General features: G+C 41.0%; 1 long non-coding RNA gene and 1 other non-coding gene across 5 annotated transcripts in view; one reads left to right on the top strand and one right to left on the bottom strand.

Annotated features, from left to right (window-relative positions):
• Positions 1-23,364, top strand: part of LOC107033228 (uncharacterized) — a 121,459-nt gene that overhangs the window by 59,908 nt on the left and 38,187 nt on the right. The gene's annotated exons all lie outside the window — the stretch shown is intronic.
• LOC116284037 (U1 spliceosomal RNA) lies at positions 1,877-2,039 on the bottom strand. The gene has a single exon (XR_004193826.2). It is a non-coding gene; the product is annotated as a U1 spliceosomal RNA (small nuclear RNA).

The raw sequence follows: 23,364 nt of genomic DNA, 5'->3' as shown, positions 1-23,364 counted from the left end.
ACCAGTCAACTATACTCAACTCAGTTCACCCCAACTCTTCCTTAATTGTACAGCTGACTTTTGAACAATACGAGTTTGAAAGACGTAGGTCCATTTATATGCAGATTTCTTTCCATAAATACATTGGAAAATTTTTTGGAGATTTGTGACAATTTGGGAAAAAACTCAGACAAACCACATGGCCTAAAAATATAGAAAAAAGAAAAAGAAAAAGATATGTCATGAATGCATAAAATATGTGAGATACTAGTCTATCCTTTCATGCATATAAGGTGAGTGATAGTAATATAAAATTAATAAAGCATAATTTTTGTAACTTTGCTTTCAAGGAATTGCATTACCATACAATATGTCTTCACTCTCTTACTCTCTCTCATGGTTGGAGAAGCTACATATCAGCCTGTTATCACAGATAAGTGGGTTTTTTTTAAGTAACAGTGTTTCCAATACTGTATCATGAATATGACTTAAATACTGCATGCCACAAAAATTTTATAATGATTCATTCATTAGTTCATAGGCTAGGCTACTGTGAAGGGATCATACTGATTACACTAGGTTACCATAATGCAATCATATTGCTGCTGCTTCTTTATCAATGCATGGAGCATTCTACCTGTGACTAAGTATGAATTTCTTTTTTCCCCATTATCTTTTCATTTTTGATGTCTAGTGTTGGTAATACATATAATAACATCTACAGTGTTTTGTGTCCTATAAGACAGTATTGATATAGGTTCTGACAGGTGATTCATCTTGTAAACAGACGATGTGAACTTATGGTATTGAGACAGTCCAGTACTAGAAATGTATTTTCTCTTCCTTATGACTTTCCTAGTAACATTCTCTTCTCTAACTTACTTTATTGTAAGAATACAGTATATAGTGCCTATAACATACAAAATCAGTGTTAATCAACTGTTTATGTTATTGGTAAGGCTTCCAGTCAACAGTAGGCTATTAGTAGTTAAGTTTTGGGGGAATCAAAAGTTATATGCAGATTTTTTACTGTGTGGGAGGTCAGTACCCCAATCCCTGTGTTGTTCAAGGGTCAACTGTATATAAATTACATAGGCTATAAAGGATTTTGAAGGATTTGATAAGACTGTAGGTGGGACTTTCAAAAGTAAGAATGCTCAGAACCTACAGAGCTCTTAAAACCACTCAGGTGGGCTTTTTGGATATGATCAGGAATGCTGCTTATGTGACATGTTGATAAGATAGAACTCCAATAGATTCTCTGGGATTCCTACCCCAAAGTCCAGCTGATGACATGAAAGAGACAAAATTCAGAGGTGGACAAGCCACATTTCATCCTCAAGGCCTTTCTCACGTTCCTTCATTTTTAAATTCCTCCACCTCCTGTTGTTATTTTTAGAGCAGAGGAGAGAGCTAAATGCATTCCTTCGAGTAATGTAATTTAAAAATGATTCCAGAGCAAAGTCAGAAGCTGTGGTGTGTAGTCTGCTAGCCTGTACTTTGAACTTTTAAAATTTCAGTTTTAATTGTGAGGTGTTATGGCATTGTTAAACACAGAAATATCAAGCTCTAAAACCACTGCAGTTAAGATGACATCAGTAATTATACTGACAGCTCCAGATATTAGCATGAACTCAATACCAGAACAAACCAGACCATGGGTAATGGGAATCAGAGAAGACGAGCAGTAGGACTAAAGAAGTGATTATGCTTTGGCTCTTTTTCCTTTGAGTTAGATTTTTATTTTGAAATTCTGAGCCTGTCTTGCTCTTCTGATATAAGAAAAAAGTATGATGGGCTAAGAGAAAGATGTTTGCTCATTTCTAAAAACTGATGAAAATATGAGATATAGGGGAATTTTAATTTTTCCACCCTTTATTCTTTTATTTTTTCCCCAAAGGGGAAAACGCAATTGCAGTCCACCACTACCACAAATTATGCAGTCGAGTTTCCCACATTTGGGGAAATGGCAGGGGTCAGCACATCTGGAGTGCAATGGATAAGCCTTGCCCTGGGAAAACCACCTTCTTGATCATGGTATCTCCCTGCCAGGTAAGTATTCCACCCTTTATTCTTAGAACAAAGGTAGAATGATGTAACTGTATCCAAACGGCAATATTTTCAGTATTTTTTCAAATTTTATTGACCATTTGCTGTTTTTGTTTGTTTTGATGAATTGGGAGCCTATAATTTATTCATTTTTTTCTATTAGGTTGCTCATATCTTAAATTTCTTTTTGAAAAGATAAAAGATTAAAAATAAATTTTGTGTACAGAGACTCTACCTGGGGCTTTAGAGGACTTGACAGTTTTTTGCTGCAGGATTCAGGGATGGGTGTGGCCTGGTGATGACAACACGGCCACTGCTCCTTTTCCTGGCTGTCCTGTGAGGCACCCAGCACAACCCAGCCATGGACTTGGTAGAAAAGGGCTGACCTTTTCAGTGTCTGCATGTGTTTCTGAACCAAACTTACCCTACGCTCAGCAAAGCCAGTCTACTGACACGAGTTTGTGGTGAAGTTTATTGCAAGCTACACAACATGGGGCCAAGCAAGGAGAACAGACATACTTTTAACTCAGAAGACCCAAACTCCCTGATGGCTTTCAGGCACGGGTTTTTAAGGAGAAAGTGAAGGAGAAGGGTGTGTGACCGAATTGTGTACATCCTTCTGTTCGGTTGGTGGTGAGGTAACAATGTGATGTTTTGGGAATCTCAATCATCAACCTTCTGGTTCCATCCAATCTGGGGTCTATGGGCTGGTGGTCAGTGTGCAGTTAACTTCTTCCACCAGTGGGGGTTTTAATGTCTGCAAAACAGCTCAAAGGACATGACTCAGAATATTATCTATAGCTCTTGAAGAGGAACTAAAGATCCTTGACTTTGTTTTTATGGTTAAACTATTATTTTGTCTTGCTGGACAGTTTTCCTTTATTTCTACATTTTCTCTCTTCTCTGATTAAATTTGGTCTTTGGAATTTGGAAAGGCCTAGGGGGCTAAACTTTTCCACAAAGAAGAAGCGGGGGATGGGGAGTGGAGATATGGATGATTTGCTGTTTTGAGCCCCATGGTGGTTACATGGGTATGTTCACTTAGTGAAAATGCATTGAGTTTGTATTAGTCAGCTTAGGCTGCCATACCAAAATCCATAGACTGAGTGGCTTGCAGATGGCTGCCATCTCCCTGTGACTTCACATGGCAGAGAGAGAGAGATTGAGAGAGAGAGTACACATTGGTGTCTCTTCCCCTTCTTATAAGGGCACCAGACTTATAGGATTAGGGCCCCACCCTTATGACCTCATTTAACCTTTATCATCTCACAGGCCCTACGTCCAAGTGCAGTCACATTAGGGACCAGGGCTTCAACATAGGAATTTTCAGTGTGGGAGGATACAGTTCAGTCCATAGCAGAGGTATTTATTCACTTATGATTTGTACATCTTTCTGAATGTATGTTATACTTCAATTAAAAAGCATATTCAGTAAAGTAAAATGAAAGAGCATGTTGGGCATCTGATATCCAAGTCCCATGGTCACAGCTGCTCTTAGAGACACATGGGCCACACAACCAACTTATGCAGAGATGGGCCAGTGCTCACGGCCAGTGAAAAAGCCAGTCCAGTCTCCAGGTGTGGGCCCGTTGCCTGACTCCCTGCTGTGGGGCACATCATATCTTAGATCGTAACAAAGTACTCACTGTCCCCACACAGAACACTGTACTTCATCCCCTGTGTAGTTTTCTCCTTCATCAAGCTGATGATCCCATAAACAGGTTGTGGGCTGTATGTTCTCAAATCAAACTTGGGTCTGCTCACCTAAGTTTGTAAAGTCAATCTGCTGACACCAGGTTGTGGTGAAGAAAAGTGTAGTGTTTATTGCAGGACACCAAGCAAGCAGTCCAGGAAGCTAGAGCTTAAAAGACTCCCCAAAGGCTTTCAGGGAAAGGTTTTTAAAGACAGGCTGAAGGAGAGGGTTGTGGGGTGTGTGATCAGCTGATGGACATTCTTCTGATTGGTCGGTGGTGAGGTAATCAGGAGTCAGTATCATCAACCTTCTGGTTCCAGCTGGTCTGGGGTCTATGTGCTTGTGGTCAGCATACAGTTAACTTCTTCCACCTGGTAGGAGTTTGAGTATCTGCAAAACAGCTCAAGGATATGGCTCAGAATATTGTCTGTAGCCCTTGAGGAGGAACTAAAGGTCCTTGAGTTTGTTTAATAGCCAACTTATTATTGTTTTGTCTTGCTTGACTGTTTTCTTTTGTTTCCACATTTTCTCCTCTGATTAAATTTATTCTTTGAAACTCAGGAAAGGCCAAGGAGGCTAAAATTCTTCTACAGACAAGAGGCAGGCAGAGGACATGGGGCAGGGGCTGGGTCTCAGGAAGGCTCCACAGGGTTCTGCTGGGTTACATGTACTTGGGTGTGAATGGTTGTTGATGGGAAGTGGCAGCCCCACACCACATCCTCCAGGGGCTTCTCTTTCACCGAAGACTTGCAGCTCCAAACTGAGGATGTTGGTAGAACAGAACACAAAGTATCCCAGGGTATCTCAGGCTTGTTGCGAGGCTGCAGGGCGGGCAGGGTGCGGCAGGGAGAGAGAAAGGAAGACGAAAAGAAAGACATCAAAAGTATAGTAAAACATCATAGTGGAAATATTTTTAAAGTATTATTTGGTTATTAATTTGTAATTCTGTTGTACTTTGGTCATCATAATTTCTGCTTTTTGAAATTTGTCAACATTCCCTTTGTGACCTAATGATCAAAATTTGCTAATGTCTCATCTCAGCATTAAAAAAAGTGCATATACACTTAGCTAATGTTTATTGAGGGTCTAGGGTGTGCCAGGCACTGTTACAGATTCTTAGTATCCTTCAGTGAACAAAACAAAGATCCCTGCCAGTGTGGAGCTTTCATTTTAGCAAGAGATTGTTAAGCAATATTCACAATGAGTAAGCAAATTATAAAGTAATGCTATATATGCTATGGAAAGAGACAGATGTTTTCCAAACGAGTAGAGAAGAATAAGGGGCATGGAGAGCACAGGATGGGGGCACAGATGGCTGTTTAATGTAGGTGCTCAGTGAAGGATTGAGGGTAGTACCCATGTGGAGGGTGTGTGTGTGTATGTGTGTGAATGTGTGTGTGTGTGAATGTGTGTGTATGCATATGTGCACACTTCCTGAAGGGCTTTGCAAGGCTTTGCAGGACTTAGCCTCTTGGAGAAGTGGGTTTGGACAAAGCAGTGTCATAATCTCAGTTTTCCAGGCCTCATGTGGATGACTTTATGAAGAACTGAATCTAGGGGGACAAGAATGGAGGCAAAGGGATGGCTAGGAGACTTTTGCCATAGCTCAGGTGGGAGATGATGGTGGCGTGGATCAGGGTGGCAGCAGTAGAGGTGGGGAAAAGTGATTGGATTGGGGATATATTTTGAAGGCAGAGTCACCTGGGTTTCCTGATGGCTTAGTATGGGGGGGTCAATGAGAGGAGTCCAGGACCAGATCATTGTTTTGGCTTGAGTGGCTTTCTAGAGCTGCCTTCCACTCAGATGGGGAAGATGGTAGGTAGATCGAGTTGGGGGTAAAGACCCAGAACTCATTTTTTGAATTACTAAATTTGAGATTTGTTGAGTAGGCAATTGGCTCCATGAATATGGGGTTCAGAAGAGAAGGCTGGATGAAGATATAAATTTAGGAGCTGTCAGTCGATGGTTGGTATTTACCGCCAAGAGACCAGCTGTCTGTTCCTATAGAAGCACTGACGTGTCTTTCAGGAGATTCACATAATTAACTTTCAAGTTACTTTCTTGGCATGGCAGTTATACTAGTGCATACAATGGGATAGAAAAGTCATGTTAAAGTAGACACTGAGCTCTGTGTGTGTAGGGGGACGCAGGTGTGTGTTCATTTTAGTTCCTCAACACAAAAACTTAGCTGGGCCATTTCTCACAGTGGGGCATTCCTCCAATCTCCAGCCCTGACCACAGTAGGACTGCTGACTCTGGTCTCCCAAGGCTTTGAGTTGTCTTTCTAAGTAAGCAGTTGATGGTTCGACATCTTCTTACTGCTTTTAAGGTTTTTGCAGTCAATGAAGCTTCAATTCCTAAAGCACAAATTCAATTTAAATTGAGGAAAGCATAAGATTTTGACTGATACTGCTCATTGTTTATCTGCGGTGAATGTCCCAATGGGCATAATCTTTTGTCCATTACTGACAAATTAGATTTGGAGTTTTCAACTCCCATTTGATGCTGTTAGAAGCTTTCAGTTACAAATGATTAGTGGCTTTAATTGTGCTGGCTTTATCAGACAGTATTTCCATTTTTAGGAAGCAAAGATTTCCAAACACAGCTGCCAAACACAATTTACAATATTCAACCTCATTCCTTCAAATTCCCTTAATACCCTGGGCATTGCTGAGAAAGACTCAGCTTACAGCTTGTCCTTAATTTTCTTATTATTTCCCTAAAAGAATCACCAAAAAAGATCCTGGGAAAGGTTTAAAGAGAGTTTTAATTCATCTCCCTATATTATTATTAATATTATTATACTCTTTGGTCACATCATTTAACTAATTGAATAATTAACTAACTAATTGAATAAAAGCTGCTGTCCAAATCATAGACAGGCATTACACATTACCTAATGCAAATGTAATCAACATCATCCCCTCTGTAGTGGACACTGTCAGTGTCCCACCCAGGAGCCTTCCCCAGGCCGGTGGACCCATCCCCAGCAGCTGGGAGTGTTGGTGGTTAATAACTCACAACTACTCCCTTCAGAGAGTTGCCCTGGCAGAACAGGACCCATTGGCCTGGAATATGACACCCGCAGCCCACCTAGGGCAGCCCACAGCCAGTGAGTGACTGACAAGTGGGTACAAAAGGCCCACCCTCCTGCCTCAAGCTGGGACCAACTCCACAGTACAATTCATGCTCCAGGACTTCCTTTGGGATCAGGCTGAAGCTGACTCCAGCTGCAGCCACTCTCTTGCTTAGCTCTTCCCACTGCTCCATCCTGTTTCCATCCCTCCCCTTTCTCCTAAGAGCATTCCCTCCATAAATTGTATGTACCCAATCCTTGTCTCTGGCTCTGGCCTATGACTCTCCTCCCATCAGCTGCTCTGTGGCGATTCATGAAGAAGACAGGGACTAGTGCAGCTGGGCTGATTTTAAAAAATGCATATTGGCTTTAAAATGCAAATTCCATGAGGGCAGAGACCATCTATTTCACTCATCAGTGTATTCCTAGCACTTAGCACCATGCTTGGCACAGAGTAGATGTTCAAGAGACATCGTGAGACCGGGCAACGTGGTATCTCAGAGCAAGATTCGTGGACATCACTTTATGACCTTTTGTGGTAGAATCTGTTGTTCACGTCCACCCTGAAATTATGGCTTTCGTTCTGAGGCATTACTGGTCTCCATCTGCAGACTTCACCCCAGCCACTGCCTAACAGTGAAGACACTATTGAGGAAGGCAAGTGAATAATGTAGTTTGAGTTCCTAGATCCAGCTGTGACTGAAGACACCTATCAACATGAATCTTTAGTTTAATGAACCAATAGATTGTCTTTTCATGGTTAAGCTAATTTGTGCTGTTTCTGGCATGTGTGACCAGAAAATCTGGACTAACAATATTTATATTTATATTGCTTCTATTTACATTGCAAAATATCTTCCCTTTTCAACCTACCCCTATCCCTATAACAGCCTACATCCCAAACAGCAGAGGATGAGAACAAGAAAAAGACATCCCCTTCCCTACAGAAAAGAACAAGAAAAAAACAGCCCAAATGTCCATCAGTGGATTCTCAAATTGTGGTCTATCCATGCAATAGTGTATTATTCAGCTATAAAAAGGAATGAAGTACTGACAGACGCTGTAATGTGGATGAAACTCGAAAACGTTAAAACATTATGCTAGGTAAAGAAGCCAGACACAAAAGGTCACATACTGCATGATTCTATTTATGTGAAATGCTCAGAACAGACAAACCCATAGAGTTGGGAAACAGATTGGTGGTTGCAAGGGGCTGGGGGTAGGGGCAAGGGGAAAATTGCTTCATGGGAATGGTGTTTTCCTTTTGGGGCAATGAAAATGTTGTGGAACTAGACAAAGGTGGTCATTGCACAACATTGGGAATTTTGCCCAGTGCCACTGAATTTATTACATTAAAGTGGTTAATTTTATGTAACGTGAATTTCTTCTCAACAACAACAGAGTAACAGGAAAGGATATTCCCGCCTCGATTTTCCACCCCATTCAGGAGCAGGCGTATTTCCTGGGGTTACTGCTGTGGCTGGAGCTGCTGTCCCAGGCTCTATCCAATCAGGGCAGGAGAAGCCTCTGGTCTGTGGTGTGATCAGCCTTGGCAATACCCTCCCCACCCCGGGACCCCCTATTCAGAGGGAAGCTGTTGGGCTTATGGCCCTACTACCATCTGTTCCCGTTCACTCCTTGCCTTGAGCAGCTCCCAACAAGGCAAGCACTAATCTGTTTCTGAACCCGAGAATCATATACTTCAAAAAGTGGCCGACAGAGGTGGTGATGGCAGTTGGAGGAAAAGAGATGTGAAGTTGCCAGAGGATGGTGACTAAGAATAACTCACTGGATGCTTTCACACACTCTCATATACCCTACTGGTGGGAGCGTAAGTTGACTCAATCATTCCAGGAAGCAATGGAGTGACGTTTCCAGAACTGTTCAAATGGTCATGGCCTTTGACCTAGTTATTGCTCTTATTTAAATTTTTTAGGATATAGATGATTCATTAGGCAAAGAATCAGCCAGATGGAGGCTCATTTTCAATGTTATTTATAATAACCAAAAAATTGGAGGCAACCTGGAACCCAAGGAAGGGGAATTATTATATATTCATGCAATGCAATGCCATTCTAGTTATGTAACCATATCATTTATTATTGCTCATGGTTTTTGTGGACAGAGTGGGGATGGCTTGTCTCTTCTCTGTGACATCTGGGGCCTCAGCTGGGAGATTTAAAGGCTGGAATCATCTGAAGGCTTGTTTGCTCACATATTGGCAGATACTGATAATCATCCAGAGGCCAGCTGGGTATGTCAGCTGGAATAATCAGATGTGGCCTTTCCACACAGCTTGGACTTCCTCACAATGTGGTGGCTTGGTTCCAGGGTTGAAAAGAAAGAGAGCCAGGCAGAAGCCACATTGCCCTTTATGATCTGCTGTGGAAGTCACACAGCATCACCCAGGCCACGTTCGACTTATCGTGGCAGTTACAAAAGTCTGGCCGGGTTGAAAGGAAGGAAACAAAGACCCCACCTCTTGATGGAGGCATGTCAGTTTCACATTGTAGGAAGAGCATGAGGGATAGGATGTATAAAAGCTGGTGCACTGTCTATGGAAAACACCATGTGTCTGTAATGAATCATATCTTAGAAGAATACCTAATGGCATGGGAAAATGTTCATGCATGTTATGAAGTAAAAAAGAAAAATCAGATTATAAAACAGTATGTACTTTGAAGGAAAAAGTATTACCAATGGTTATCTCAGGTGGTGGGATGACAGGAAATATTTAATTCCTTCTTTATGCTTTTCTGCAATTTCCACCATTTCCACAATAAGCAAGTTATCAATTTTGGAATTAGATAATAAAAATTTTCAAATACCTAATAAATATTATTTTTAAAGGGGTGAGTCACTGTGCCTTGGGGTACTTAGAACATCTTTACCTTGGGGTGTCTTGCATCACATGACACCCCCCTACCCCCATCTCAGAGGATACTGGGCTGTCTTCATGTTGAAGGCCATCTTCACAGCCAGCACTCTTGAACACATTCTTGCCCTCACTTGAGGGATTTTGCTCAATTGGTTACCCTCCCTCTCTACATTATCTTTAATCTCTTCTTTACGGCTTGATCTTTTCTCTCTGTTTACAAACATTCTCAAGTGCCCAACCTTGAATAACTAAAATAGCTCTTTGACCTCAAGAACTACCACTCTCTCTATCCTGGGAAGCACCATCTACCCTGGCCTTCTCTGTTTTCTTACCTCCAACTCTTTTCTCATCTCTCCGCAATATGCCTTACGGCCTCACCACTCAATTTAAACGGCCCTGGGAAAGGTCACTAGTGGATGCCTGAGTGACAAATCTAGTGGAACCAGGGATTAAAAACTGGGGACTGTGGGTGGGTTTCAGTAGACAAATAGGTTTCTCTTGGCTTCATAGTGTTTAAACATTTTTAAATTGAATAAAAAAGAGTGCAAATTTGCCATTTGCAACAACATGGATAGACTTGGATGATATTATGCTTAGTGAAACACGTCAGACAGAGAAAGACAAATACTGTATGATATCGCTTATACGTGAACTTTAAACAATAAAATGAAGTAGTGAATGTAACAGACTCAGAGATATAGAGAACAAACTAGTGGTTATGAATGGGGAGAGAGACTGGGGGAGGGGCAATGCAGTGGTAGGGGATTTAGAGGTACAGACTGTCATGTATAAAATGTTACAAAGATACATGGTACAACATAGGAAATACAGCCAATATATTGTAATAACTGTAAATGGTGTATAACCTTTAAAAATTGTGAATCGCTATGTTGTACACCTGAAACTTACGTACTATTGTACATCAACTATAATTAAAAAAAGAAAAACGGTTTGATTTGATTCCAACATTGAAAAATTGGGAAAGCCCAGATAAAAATGCAGAATTTTAGCCTCTCTTTATTTTTTTTAAAGAACTTTATTGTGGTATAATTTCTGTACAGTAAGCTACAGATATTTCCGATGTACAATTTGTTGAATTTTGACAGATTTATACACCTATGAAACCACCACCACAATCAAGATAGCTAACGTTTCCATCTCTCCACAAGGGGTGCAAATTTTGAACTCCCAATTTATCCCTTCCCACTTCCCTTTCCCCACTGGTAACCGTGAGTCTGTTCTCTATGTGTGTGAATCTGTTTCAACTTTGCAAATAAGTTCATTTGTGTCTTTTTTTTAAGATTCCACATGTAAGTGATACCACATGATATTTGATTATCTCTGACTCACTTCACTTAATATGATAATCTCTAGATCCACCCAATGTTGCTGCAAATGGCATTACTTTATTCTTTTTTATGTCTGAGTACTATTCCATTGTATAAATATACCACAGCTTCCTTATCCAGTCATCTATTGATGGACATTTAGATTGTTCCCATGTCTTGGGTGTTGTAAACAGTGCTGCTGTAAATACTGGGGTGCATGTGTCTTTTCAAATTATATTTTTCTCCTGATATATGGCCAGGAGTGGGATTGTTGGATCATATGGTAAGATTATTTTTAGTTTTTTAAGGAACCTCTATACTGTCCTCCATAGTGACTGCAACAATTTACCTTCCCACCAGCAGTGTAGTAGGTTTCCCTCTTCTCCACACCCTCTCCAGTATTTACCATTTGTGGACTTTTTAATGATGGCCATTCTGAGTGGTGTGAGGTGATAACCTCATTGTTAGTTTTGGTTTGCATTTCTCTAGCAATTAGTGATATGAGCATCTTTTCATGTGCCTGTTGGCTATCTGGATGTCTTCTTTGGAGTGATGTCTATTTAGGTCTATTGCTCATTTTATGACTGGGTTGCTTGTTTTTTTAATATTAAGCTGTCTGAGCTGTTTGTATATTTTGGACGTTAGTCCCTTGTTGGTCTCATCATTTGTTAATATTGTCTCCCATTCTGTAGGTTGTCTTTTCGTTTTGTTGATGGTATCCTTAGCTATGCAAAAGCATCTAAGTTTAATTGGGTCCCATTTGTTTATTTTTACTTTTATTTCCATTACTCTAGGAGCTGGCTTAAAAAAAAATATTGCTGTGATATGTCCGAGAGTGTTCTGCCTATGTTTTCCTCTAGGAGTTTTATAATATCTGGTCTTACATTTAGGTCTTTAATCCATTTTGAGTTTATTTTTTTGTATGATGTTAGAGAATGTTCTAATTTGAATCTTTTATGAGTAGCTGTCCAGTGTTCCCATCACCACTTGTTGAAGAGACTTTCTTTTCTCCAGTGAATATTCTTGCTTCCTTTGTTGTAGATTAATTGGCTATAAGTGCGTGGGCTTATTTCTGGACTTTCTATCCTGTTCCATTGATCTATGTGTCTGATCTATGTGTCTGTTTCTTTAAAAATGGGAAGATTTAGCAATATTGGCCCCATCTTCTTGGGTGGCAGCAGTCTCTGGTGTAGAGTAACAGCTGCTCTGAGACAGGACATGGGATCCCCAGGACGCCCTCAGGCTCCATTCGGCTTCTTCACTCCTTGGCTTTGTTCTGGAGGTATCTGAGTTTGAGACTCTCACTTTTAGTAAAGCTAACTTGGAAATGTCCTCATTACTAAGGTTAAGAGTAAAACTGAGCCTTAGTTTGGGTTCCTCTAAAAGCAGATGCTAAGACTGGGGTTTGGGTGCAAGTAGTAGACAGGCCGACCCCAGAGATTTGGTTCCAGACCAACTATCACAATAAAGAGAATCAAACAAATTTTTTGGTCTTTGAGTGTATATAAACATAGAAAAGTTATGTTTATACTATACTGTGGTCTATTAGGTGTGCACTAGGGGGATTCAGGTGTAGGAGCTGTTAGTGGTCTCCAGGTGCACAGTGGGCGGGGCACTGGCAGTGTCTGTTGGAGGCTGATCCCATCTCATTTGCCCACAGTGCCTGGCACCCAGTTAGCACGTGTGAATGGTTGGAAGCTCTTTTTTTTCCCATCCTCATCCTTATGGCTTTCACCAGAGATGAGATGAATTTAAATGGGTAACTGCACAATCCCAGTTTGTGTGTGTGTTGGGGTGGGGGTGTTTACTGAAAGTATCTGCCTTCCCTGCCCGTAGGCAGCTCTGGGGGCTTCCTTTGGGAGTGTTCCCATTGGGCCCCGAGTAGATCATTGGATTTAATAGTCAGGAAAATCTATTTTTACTCAGTGATGCCTCTGGGTGTTCTTCCATGAGGCCCTGGCCTGAGTCCAGGTTTCTTGGCACTGATTCCTAGCAGTATGTGGCCCCAGGGACAAGGCATGAGTGAATTAAAGTTTAATTAAAGGTGAAACTCTGCTGTGGATGGGGCTGCCTGTTTCCTCCTGGGACATTAGTGCAAGCAAGTATGCAAAAGGGCAGCACAGGGACTCCTGGTAACATCGACCCTCCCTCCCGGGCTTGTGTGTAGTCAGTTCCCCAGGCACTTTTGTGGGACATATTTCCTTCTTCCTTGCAAAGGGGATAAAAAGATGTTGAAGAATATAGTAAAAATGCAGAGAGCAGTGTGGAGAGAGTCTCAGGTCCCAAACGCACAATGATTTCTCAGGTTTATAATTTAATTGGTCCCCAAGCCTTCCAGGTGCCCATCCAGCCCCCATAAGGAGTGATCTTTGAAAGGCAAGATGGAAAAAGGTTCTTGGAGACAGACCTGACTCTCACAGGTGTCAAGGAGCACTCAGCCCGATGCCCTCCGTGCTGCAGGGATGCATGTGGAGGGGAGGGGGTGCACTCAGTTCTGCATCTTCGGACTTCCACCCAGAGCAGAGCCAGGTTGGACTGGTTTATGCTGTCCACACTCATAAACCACCTAAAGCCCACTGAATTATTTGCAGTAAGAAATAATCATTTCCCACTTACTTAGCAAACAAGATGAAGGAAGAAAGAAAGGGCCTTTGATGAGAACATGGAACCCAAGCAAAGAAGGTGCCAGAGAGATGACTGTCCAAACTGCTGGGCATAGGGTCAGCAGAACCCAGCGTCCCCTCTCTAGTCAAGACTCCTAGAGTTCCATGGAAAGTCTCCCCTTCAGAGTGACATCCTCCCCGCAATCACTCTGATTTCATAATCAATTAACATGCACGCATCCCTCCACCCCACCTCCACTCCCATTTCCTAGAAAAATAATTAGGGCACAGAGAATCCATACTTTGATCTGGGACTGATAAGCCAGTTTTTACATCCAGTGCCCAGCTAACCTAAATGCTCAGAGAAGTCACCGGACGATCAGAAAAGCACCTCCTAGGTCAGGTGTCAGCCTCATCACACACGGGCCCTGGAACTTTTGGCAAGGCTGGGAAGTTTTTGGAGCCACTGTCTCCTCACCTGTGAAATGGGGCTCAGGTCACCTGCCTGATCTGGCCGGAGGCGCCAGTGAGATGATTCTCGCCGAAGTTAGGTCTTTTCCACTGCAAGATGGGAGTTTATTGCAAGAATACAATCAAGCGATGAAAAAGACAGACTTCTATGGACATTAGCAAAAGAAAACTCGCTGTCCCAGGCCTTAGTGGTGACTCAAACTGGACCCATGGAAGCTCTGGGGACCTCAGTAAATGGAGTTTGCATGTCTTCAAGGTAACACAGTAGCCATGCAAATAATAATAATAATAATAACATTTAGCAAGCATTGACTCTGCAGAGTACATGCTCAGACCTTTTTACACATCATCTCATTTACTCATTTACTCCCTGCCACAACCCCAGGAGGCATTTTCACCCTCTCCACCTCATGACACCTCATCATTCCAGCCTTAACAAAGCTTGGCTTTCCCCTTACTCCTGCTCCCCATGGAACCTGGCATGTGCCTCCTTTCAGAAAGCCGCAAGGCCTGCTTACTCACTGCTTGATTATTGCCCTGTTTCCCAGCTCAGGGTTCTGAGAGCAGTAACATCTCAGTTTTGCAGGGACCCGATGCTTGTAAGATTTTAGAGATACTCTTCAAAAAAAAGGAAAAATAGGATGTGAGGGCTATCTGGCTGTGACATCTGTCACCCCACTGATCGCCAGGACTGATTCGACTGATCTGGCTGGCTATGCAGGTGCCCCCTTCCTCCCTCACCGCTCCAGGTGCGTCCCTCCCAAAGCTGCGTGCTCGGTCAAAGAGGACGGCTATCCCTGATAGAGGAGGACCGTTCTTCTCGGGTCAGAGTATATGAGCAGCTCTGCTCCCCTGCTGCAACCTCCAAACATGCTCCCAGAAAAGGAAAAATAAGACCTAGGAATGCAGCTCTGGGCTCAGGAACCTGGAGGAGGCCTGGGCAGGTGAAAGCCGTGAAACTTCAGTGCATATATTTCAGGGTGAGCCAGCCTCTGCTAGAGTCTAATAATAAGGTTTTCTTTGGTGTTTGGGATGGCGGGTGACATTCCATGGTCCCAAACAAGGCTGTTAATGTCCAGTTCATCCAGCGCTGGACTAGGGGGAAGGAAGGAAACTTCCCTGGGCCATGAACTAGGAGCCAGGCTCCCTGGAGACCTGCAGGGGGCGGTGCAGGCACCAAGTGTATAATGACCAAGCGGTAACTTAGCGTCCTGCGTGTCCCTCGTTCCTGTGCACACTGCTCCCTCAGGGATCTCGTGCGGGTAAGGGATGGCTAGACCAGCAAGTGTGGGGCATTTATGGGGCTCACGGGCCCATGGCCGAATCACCTTCTTACAACTATCAATACCTTTTCATGGCTCCTAACACTCACCTCTGATGGTTTCCTTTAAAAAAGTACCCAGAGGTGAAAGAGCTGAACATTTTAAAGGCCTTCTACATGTTATTTTTTTCAAATGAAGTTCATTCAAGTTTAATGCCAGAAAGTTGTACCAATTTACATGATTTGCATTTAGCAAAGAGGACACATGCCTCACTCAAATACCGTCACTCCCACATTCACTTTCACTCTGATGGAAAATCGTTGCCAACTAAAGTCTCTAACCTTTTTAACCCTTGAAAGTGAGCTTCTGGAGGCCTGCTTATCTGCAACCCGAAACAAGTCAGCCAGGTGACTGTGCCCAGGGAAGCATCTCCAGGGAACATATGGACAGGTCACTCAGATACGAGAACACAAGAGGGCAGATGCTTCTTCCTTCCTGGGGTCACTGGACCTCTGGAATGAGAGGTCCCTAGGGGGACATTTTTCTGCACCTTTTAAACCAAAGTTTTTACTTATTATCATCATTATTTTTTGCGTGCCTGGAGCATTTGAGAGTTTAGCCAGTATCGTATAACCTCTCCATCTCTTCTGACTTGCAAGTCTTTTCTCTAAAACAAACTAAAACACAAGTAAACAGAAATTAGATTACTAGATTGGAACTGTAAGGACCGACATTAACAGATCAATAGCACCACCTATTCGCAATGTGCGGTACTGCAACCACTTTTTTTCGACTTAGTAATTTTACAAAATATACATGGGGTCTTGCGGTTAAATAAGGCAGAGTAAAAGATATCCCTGACACACTGTAACAAAGACAATAAGAAAGTGAAGAAGCAGCGCTATCTTCAGAGAATCACGTTAACACCTGATATCTCCAAATACACTATTTGAGGAGAGCGAGTGACACCCGGTGAAGATGAGCCAGCTTGAAGACAGTGCCCAGACCCGGTGCCCATCTCTGCGGAGCTGCGCGGGGTGGGCAGACCTCACTGCTCCCCGAGGAACGGAGGAAACCACGTGTAACAGAAACCAGGAACTATTTCTCAGTGAATAATAATGAAATTACTAACTACAGAAACCTGTGGGCTGCACGCGGGACATTTACTTCAAGGGCTTTCCTAACGGTCAGAAAGAAGAAAAAGTGGACGTTAATGAGCTACGCATCTGACTTTAGAAGTTACAAAGAGGACAGAACAAAGAAAGTGGAAAAAGAAAATAAGAAAGATGGGGCAGAAATTAAGAAAACAAAATAAACATATAATGGGGAGGATCAAGAAAGCCAAAAAAGTAAAAAAAAAAAAAAAATAAACAAAGAAAAGAAACTGATAAGCCTCTGATTTAATACTTATTAAGTTAATGCTTAATTTAATAGCTATTAAGTTAGAGAGAAAGAGAAGATGCAAATAGGAACAAAAGAGGAGCCCTAACCATAATGCTACAAAGATTAAGCCACTCAAGGTCAAAGCTCACTATTCTTGAAAGGCGATTAGTAAACCAGGGACTGCTGTGTCCTGCCACAAACCTAGTGTGTTTTCCCCAGGCCCTGCTTCTAAAGAAAGGATGGAAATTCCACTTTACATCTCACCATTTTGCATTTTCACATCAGGTACCTCACTGATTTACATAAAATTAATCTCAGCAGTGTTTTCTCCTTTGATAGATAATAATGAAAATTAACATTGACTAAATGCTTATATGCCAAGTACTGTGCAGGTAATCCCCACCCTGAGTCTCTGAGATTAGCATCATCACCTCCATTTTAGAGATAAGGAAACCGAGATATATATATATATATATATAAAACTCAGATATATCTGAGATATAGGGTACCATACCTAACATTGCAGAGCCAGAAAGAGGTAGAGCCGGGATTCTGGTTAAGTGATTGAGGTTTGTTTTTCGTTTGTTGGCCAGTAAGTTAAGAAAGAATTTTTTCCCCCATTTTAAATGGTTGAAGATAAAATCAAAGGAAGAGTACGGTTTTGTGACACGTGGGAAGTATATGAAATAGAAATTTCAGAGTCCATAAAAAATTTTATTGGAACACATCCACAATGATTCTTTGTAGTCTTTGGAAGCTTTCCTGCTTCGACGGCAGTTAAGTAGTTGCGACAAAGACTATGTAGCCCTAAAATATTTATTAATATTTATCGAAAAAGTTTTCCAAGCCCTGCCTTCAATTATCACTATAGAACTTTGATTTAAAGACTTCTAGCAAGGAAAACAAGCAAAACAAAACCATGTTTTCTCCGTCCTGGTGGGCTCCCCCTCCCTCTCCCCTTCCGGCCAGCTCTGGGGGTGCTCACCCTTTCAGGACAGCTTTTCTGACATCTTTCAAGCTCCTTCTGGTCTGCATTCTCTGCTGCCCCATCCTCCGCACCCTCCAGACCAGACGATGCCCACTGGGGCCTGTCCTCACATGCTCTCCCAGCTGCAACCGATGACACTCAGAAGGAAGAGGAGGGAGAGGGTGGGTGGCTGGCTTTGCTCCTGACACGAATGAAATCCTTGAGATTCTCGAAACCACCCTGGAAGGGAGGGATTAGTACACCCCACTGTGCCTCTGAGACGTTCAGTGACTCGTACCTGGTCTCACAGTTCTGAGTGACACCTGGTATTCAAACCCAAGCCCGCCGGGCTCCAAAGTTTGGCTTCCACAGACCGTAGTGGAAACTTGGCCAATTTCCATGCATGACTCTGCAGGGAAGGGCCTAGGCAGTAGGGGCCTATCAGCCACTGGAGGAAGAATGATTAATGACAGGGGAAATTAGCAAAATGGGTGATGAAAGATAACGGACAGACTAATCCTACTTTCACTGTAAAAATAATGATGCCAAGAAAAAAAAATGAGCAGGTTGTACAGTAAAATGATAACAGTAGTTTCCCTGCATGGTGGATTTACAGGAAACTTTTTTTTCCTTTGAGCTTTTCTGGATTTTGTGTTTTCCAAAGAAACTGTAAACACTACATTACAGAGATAACAATTTTAAAAGCTTAGTTGTTCATTTTTCAAATGTGTACTCTTTCATTTAAAGATCTGCAGTACTAATAGCCGAAACATGACACTGTCTCCCCTCAAAGTGCTGCTAAAGGATATTTTCTCTTTTTTTGAAAGGATATTTTACATATTGTACATTGTGTATATTTTTCAAAATTTGATTTGCAAGAAAGGCTGATAATCCTTTGACATATGTTGATAATAACCCCTTTCCAGTTTTTTCTTTACATTTTATTATCTTAGATTTTATTTTGTTTGGCTTTTGCAAAACAGAAATTTAAAATTTTTATCAAATCAATTAATTTTTAAAGGTGGAGGCTATTGAATATTTAGGAAAAGGGGGGAGAAACTCTAATAAGCGTTAGGGAAAAAAAATCGTCATCAAGTAGAAAAATCTTTTCTTGCTGATTTGCAAGTGTTCCCTCTATTTTCTAGAAACTAGCTCTAAGCCTTTTGTAGGTTTTAGGCATTGTAATCTCTTCTCCCATTGTCTGTTATCTTCACCTAGTTTGTTTCCAATAAGACAGAAGTCTTTAAATTAAAAACAAATTTTTGAGATATAATTGACAGATAACATTACATTAGTTTCAGGTGTACAACATAATGGTTTAATGTTTGTATATATTGTAAAATGATCACCACAATAAGTCTAGTTAACATCCATCCCTAAGAAGTCTTTAATTTAAAAGTCTAATTTTAATGGAATCCAAGCAATCAATTTTCTCCCCCTTTGAAAAAAGTTTATTTATTTTTAAAATCGAAATATAATTGACATAACATTGTGTAAGTTTAAGGTATACAACATGTTGATTTTATACATCTACATATTTGCAATGTGGTAACCACTGTGGCATCAAGTAACAAACACATCCATCAAAATTTCCTATCACAGGAACTTTTGTGATAACCTGCTTTCTTCGAAATTAGTCACAATTGATGAATTTTTGCTGTATATTCTTACACTGTTGCATAATTGGTAGAATTCATAACTGACTAACTTTTTTCCTTTAATTGACATATAGTCGACTTACAATATTGTATTAGTTTCAGGTGTACAACATAGTGATCCAATATTTTTATACATTATGCAGCATACAAAGTTATTATATTATTGACTGTATATTGACTATATTCCATGTGTGGTACATTACATCCCTGTGACTTATTTATTTTATGACTGGTGCTTTGTACCTTTTAATCCCCTTCACCTATTTTGCCTGCCCCTCATCGGTCACCACTCTACCCTGCCCCCCCATAACCACTGGTTTGTTCTCTGTATTTTTGAGTCTGTTTCTGTTTTGTTATATTTGCTCATTTGTTTTGTTTTTTAGATTCCACAGACAAGTGAAAACATGTAGTATTTGTCTTTCTCAGTATGACATTTCCTTTTGTATAATACCCTCTAGGTCCATCCGTGTTGTTGCAAATGGCAAGATTTCATTCTTTTTTGTGACTGAGGAGTATTCCATTATGTATGTATATATATACCACATCTTCTTTATCCATTCATCTGTTGATGGACACTTAGGTTACTTCCATATCTTAGCTATTATAAACAATGCTGCAATGAGCATAGGTGTGCATATATCTTTTTGAATTAGTGTTTTCATTTTCTTTGGATAAATACCCGAGAATGGAATTGTTGGATTGTATGGTAGCTCTATTTTTAAATTTTGAGGAACCTCCTTCCTGTTTTCCATAGTGGCTGCACCAATTTACATTCCCACCAACAGTGTATGAGGTTCACTTTCCTCCACATCCTTGCCAATATTGTTATTTCTCAACTTTTTAGTAATAGCCATTCTAACAGGTGTGAGGTGGTATCTCATTGAGGTTTTGATTTGCATTTCCATGATAATTAGTGATGCTGAGCTCTTTTTCATGCGCCTGTGGACCACCTGTATGTCTTTGGGAAAATGTCTAGTTAGATTCTCTGCCCATTTAAAAAATCAGATTGTTTGTGTTTGCTATTAATTTGTTTGAATTCTTAATACATTTTGGATATTAACCCTTTATTGGATATATGATTTGCAAATATCTTCTCCCATTCAATAGGTTGCTTTTTCACTTGGCAGATGGTTTTTATGCAGAAGGTTTTAAGTTTGGTGTAGTCCCACTTGTTTATTTTTGTTTTCATTGCCTCTGCTTTGGGGGACAGATCCAAAAACTCCACTCCAAGACCAATGTCAAAGAGCTTACCAGCTATATTTTCTTTTTGGCTTTTTATAATTTCAGAGCTTACAATTAAGTTTTTAATCCATTTTGAGTTTATTTTTGTATATGGTGTGCAAAAATAGTCTAGTTTCATTAATTTATGTGCTGCTGTCCAGTTTTCCCAACACCACTTTTTGAAGAGACTGTCTTTCCCCCATTGCGTATTCTTGCTTCCTTTGTCATTGATTAATTGACCTTATGTGTGGTGGTTTATTTCTGGGTTCTCTATTCTGTTCCATTGATGTATGTGTCTGTATTTGTGTCAGTGTCACTCTGCTTTATTATAACTTTATAGTGTAGCTTGAAATCAGTGCCTATAATGCCTCCATTTTTGTTCTTTCTCAGGATTGCTTTAGCTAATCAGGGTCTTTTGTAATTCTATATAAATTTTAGGATTATTTATTCTAGTTCTATGAAAAATGTCATGTGTATTTTGATAGGGATTACACTGAATCTGTAGATTGTTTTGAGTAGTATGGACATTTTAACAGTGTTAATTCTTCTGATCCATGGCACAGTATACCTTTCCATTTATTGTGTCAGCTTCAATTTTTTTCATCAGTGTCTTACAGTGTTCAGAGCGTAAGTCTTTCACCTCCTTGATTAAATTTATTTTTAGGTATTTTATTCTTTTGGACATGATTTTAAATGGGATTATTTTCTTGATTTCACTTTCTGATAGTACATTGTTGGTGTATAGAAATGCAACAGATGTCTATATATTAATTATGTATCCTGCAACTTTACTGAATTCATTTATTAGTTCTAGGTGGCGTATGTATAGTATCACGTCATCTGGAAACAATAACAGTTTTACTTCTTTTCCAATTTGGATGCTTTTTATTTATTTATTTTCTCCTGTCTGTTTGGTGTGGCTAGGACTTGTAATACTATGTTGAGTAAAAGCGGTGAGAGTGGGCATCCTTGTCTTGGTCTGCATCTTAGAGGAAATCATTTCAGCTTTTCCCCGTTGAGTACGATGCTCCCTGTGGATTTGTCATGAACAGCCTTTATTGCGTCGAGGTGCATTCCTCTGTACTCGTTTTGTTGAGAATCTCTCTGAGCCGTTTTTTCCCAATAGCACTTGTTTGCTTGGTATCTCTGTGTCACATTTTGGTAATTCTCACAATATTTCAAGCTTTTTCATTGTTGTTATATATATAATGGTGATCTGTGATCAGCAATCTTTGATGTTACTATCGGAAAAAGATTATGACTCACTGAAGAGTCAGATGATAGTTAGCATTTTCTAGCAATAGTGTATTTTTAAATTAAGGTATGTACATTGTTTTTTTAGGGCATAATACACATAATAGACTACAGTATGGTGTAAGCATACTTTTTATACGCACTGGGAAACCAAAAAAATCCCAGTACTCTTTTTATCGCGATATTTGCTTTATTGTGGTGGGCTGAAACAGAACTGCAGTATATTTGAGGTTTGCCTATATATGAAAGATGAGAGATATCAGGGGATATTGATGAAAAGGATCCAGTAGGGAGGAAGAAATGGATGATTCAGAAAAAGGAGGGTAATTACAATGATAATTCATGGAGAAAAGGGGACGGTACCCGGGACATAGATTGAGGGATTGGTTTTGATGGGCAAGTGCACGTCATCCATTATAAACAGAAAAGAAGACAGAGAACATGCATCACTGCCTCAGATGGGAAGGTCTGGAGATGGGAAAATGAAGGCGCCTCAGATATCTCAGTGATGGATGAGGCAAAGCCTTCAGCTGTGTAAGACGGAGGATGGGGGTGAAGGGAAAAGGAGAAAACCACTGTTTTCCCCGAGCCACCATCACTGTCCTAGGCAGGTATGGAGCCAGTGGTTGAGTTTAACAAGGGTTGCAGTTTGACAGATGAGTACAAAGGAAAGAGAGCAGATAAAAGGAGGTAAGGTTATTTGTGAGGAGGTAATTATGACGGTAAGCCAGGGAAGCGATGCTGGGTCATGAAGTCTGTGAGAGTTAAATTAGCTGATACGTGTAGGGAACTCAGAACTCTAGATTACAAATGTTGAAAAGAGGTTAGCCATTTTTACTTTTATTGCAAGGGAAGTGGGCAAATGAGGGACAATGCTTGGTGAAAAGCAAGGGTCAAAGGACCTACTGTTAGAGAACATTTTCCACAGTAATCTCTCCCAGTACCTCTCTTGGTGGGGAAGGTGGTTCCCTGGTCAGATGCCCAACTCAAGATTGGTGTCATTGACTCAGGTAGAATCAAATCCCTGAAGAACAATTCCTAGGTTACCGCTGAGCTCGCATTAGGCTTCCCTCACTTGTGGTGTGACACCTGCCAGAGGCTCTCCCAGTGAGTATATTACTAATGATTGCCCGGCCAAATGAGTCCTGTTCTGGGTTCTCTGGGCCTCATGGAATGGCATTATCATGGACGCAAGGGCTTTAAGGGAGCCCAGTCACTACTTTTCCCAGACAAAAGTTGCTAATGTTCAAGTCACTCTCTAAGTGGGTGTGCCAAAAAGACACACTCACCTGCATAGTGGTCTAAGACAAAGGTTTAACCTGAGAGCACTATGAGAGGTTTAAAATGAGAATGCTATATATTTATAGTGTATGTCTAAAACTCCAGATTGTGCTCCTTAACAGATGACAATTTAGCAGGAGCCTTGATTGTTTTCTAGCTTAATCATCCAGCCTCTGGAGGCCATAAACAGATGTCTCTGTTTACACTTGAATTAAATTCCTTCTAATAACACTGTGATAGACAGTAGGTGAAGTGGCTTTA

Source organism: Vicugna pacos, chromosome 17, assembly GCF_048564905.1.
Source record: "Vicugna pacos chromosome 17, VicPac4, whole genome shotgun sequence".
In the NCBI taxonomy this organism is placed as follows: Eukaryota; Metazoa; Chordata; class Mammalia; order Artiodactyla; family Camelidae; genus Vicugna; species Vicugna pacos.
Note: the sequence above shows the minus strand (reverse complement) of the source record. Positions and strands in the feature narration are given on the sequence as shown.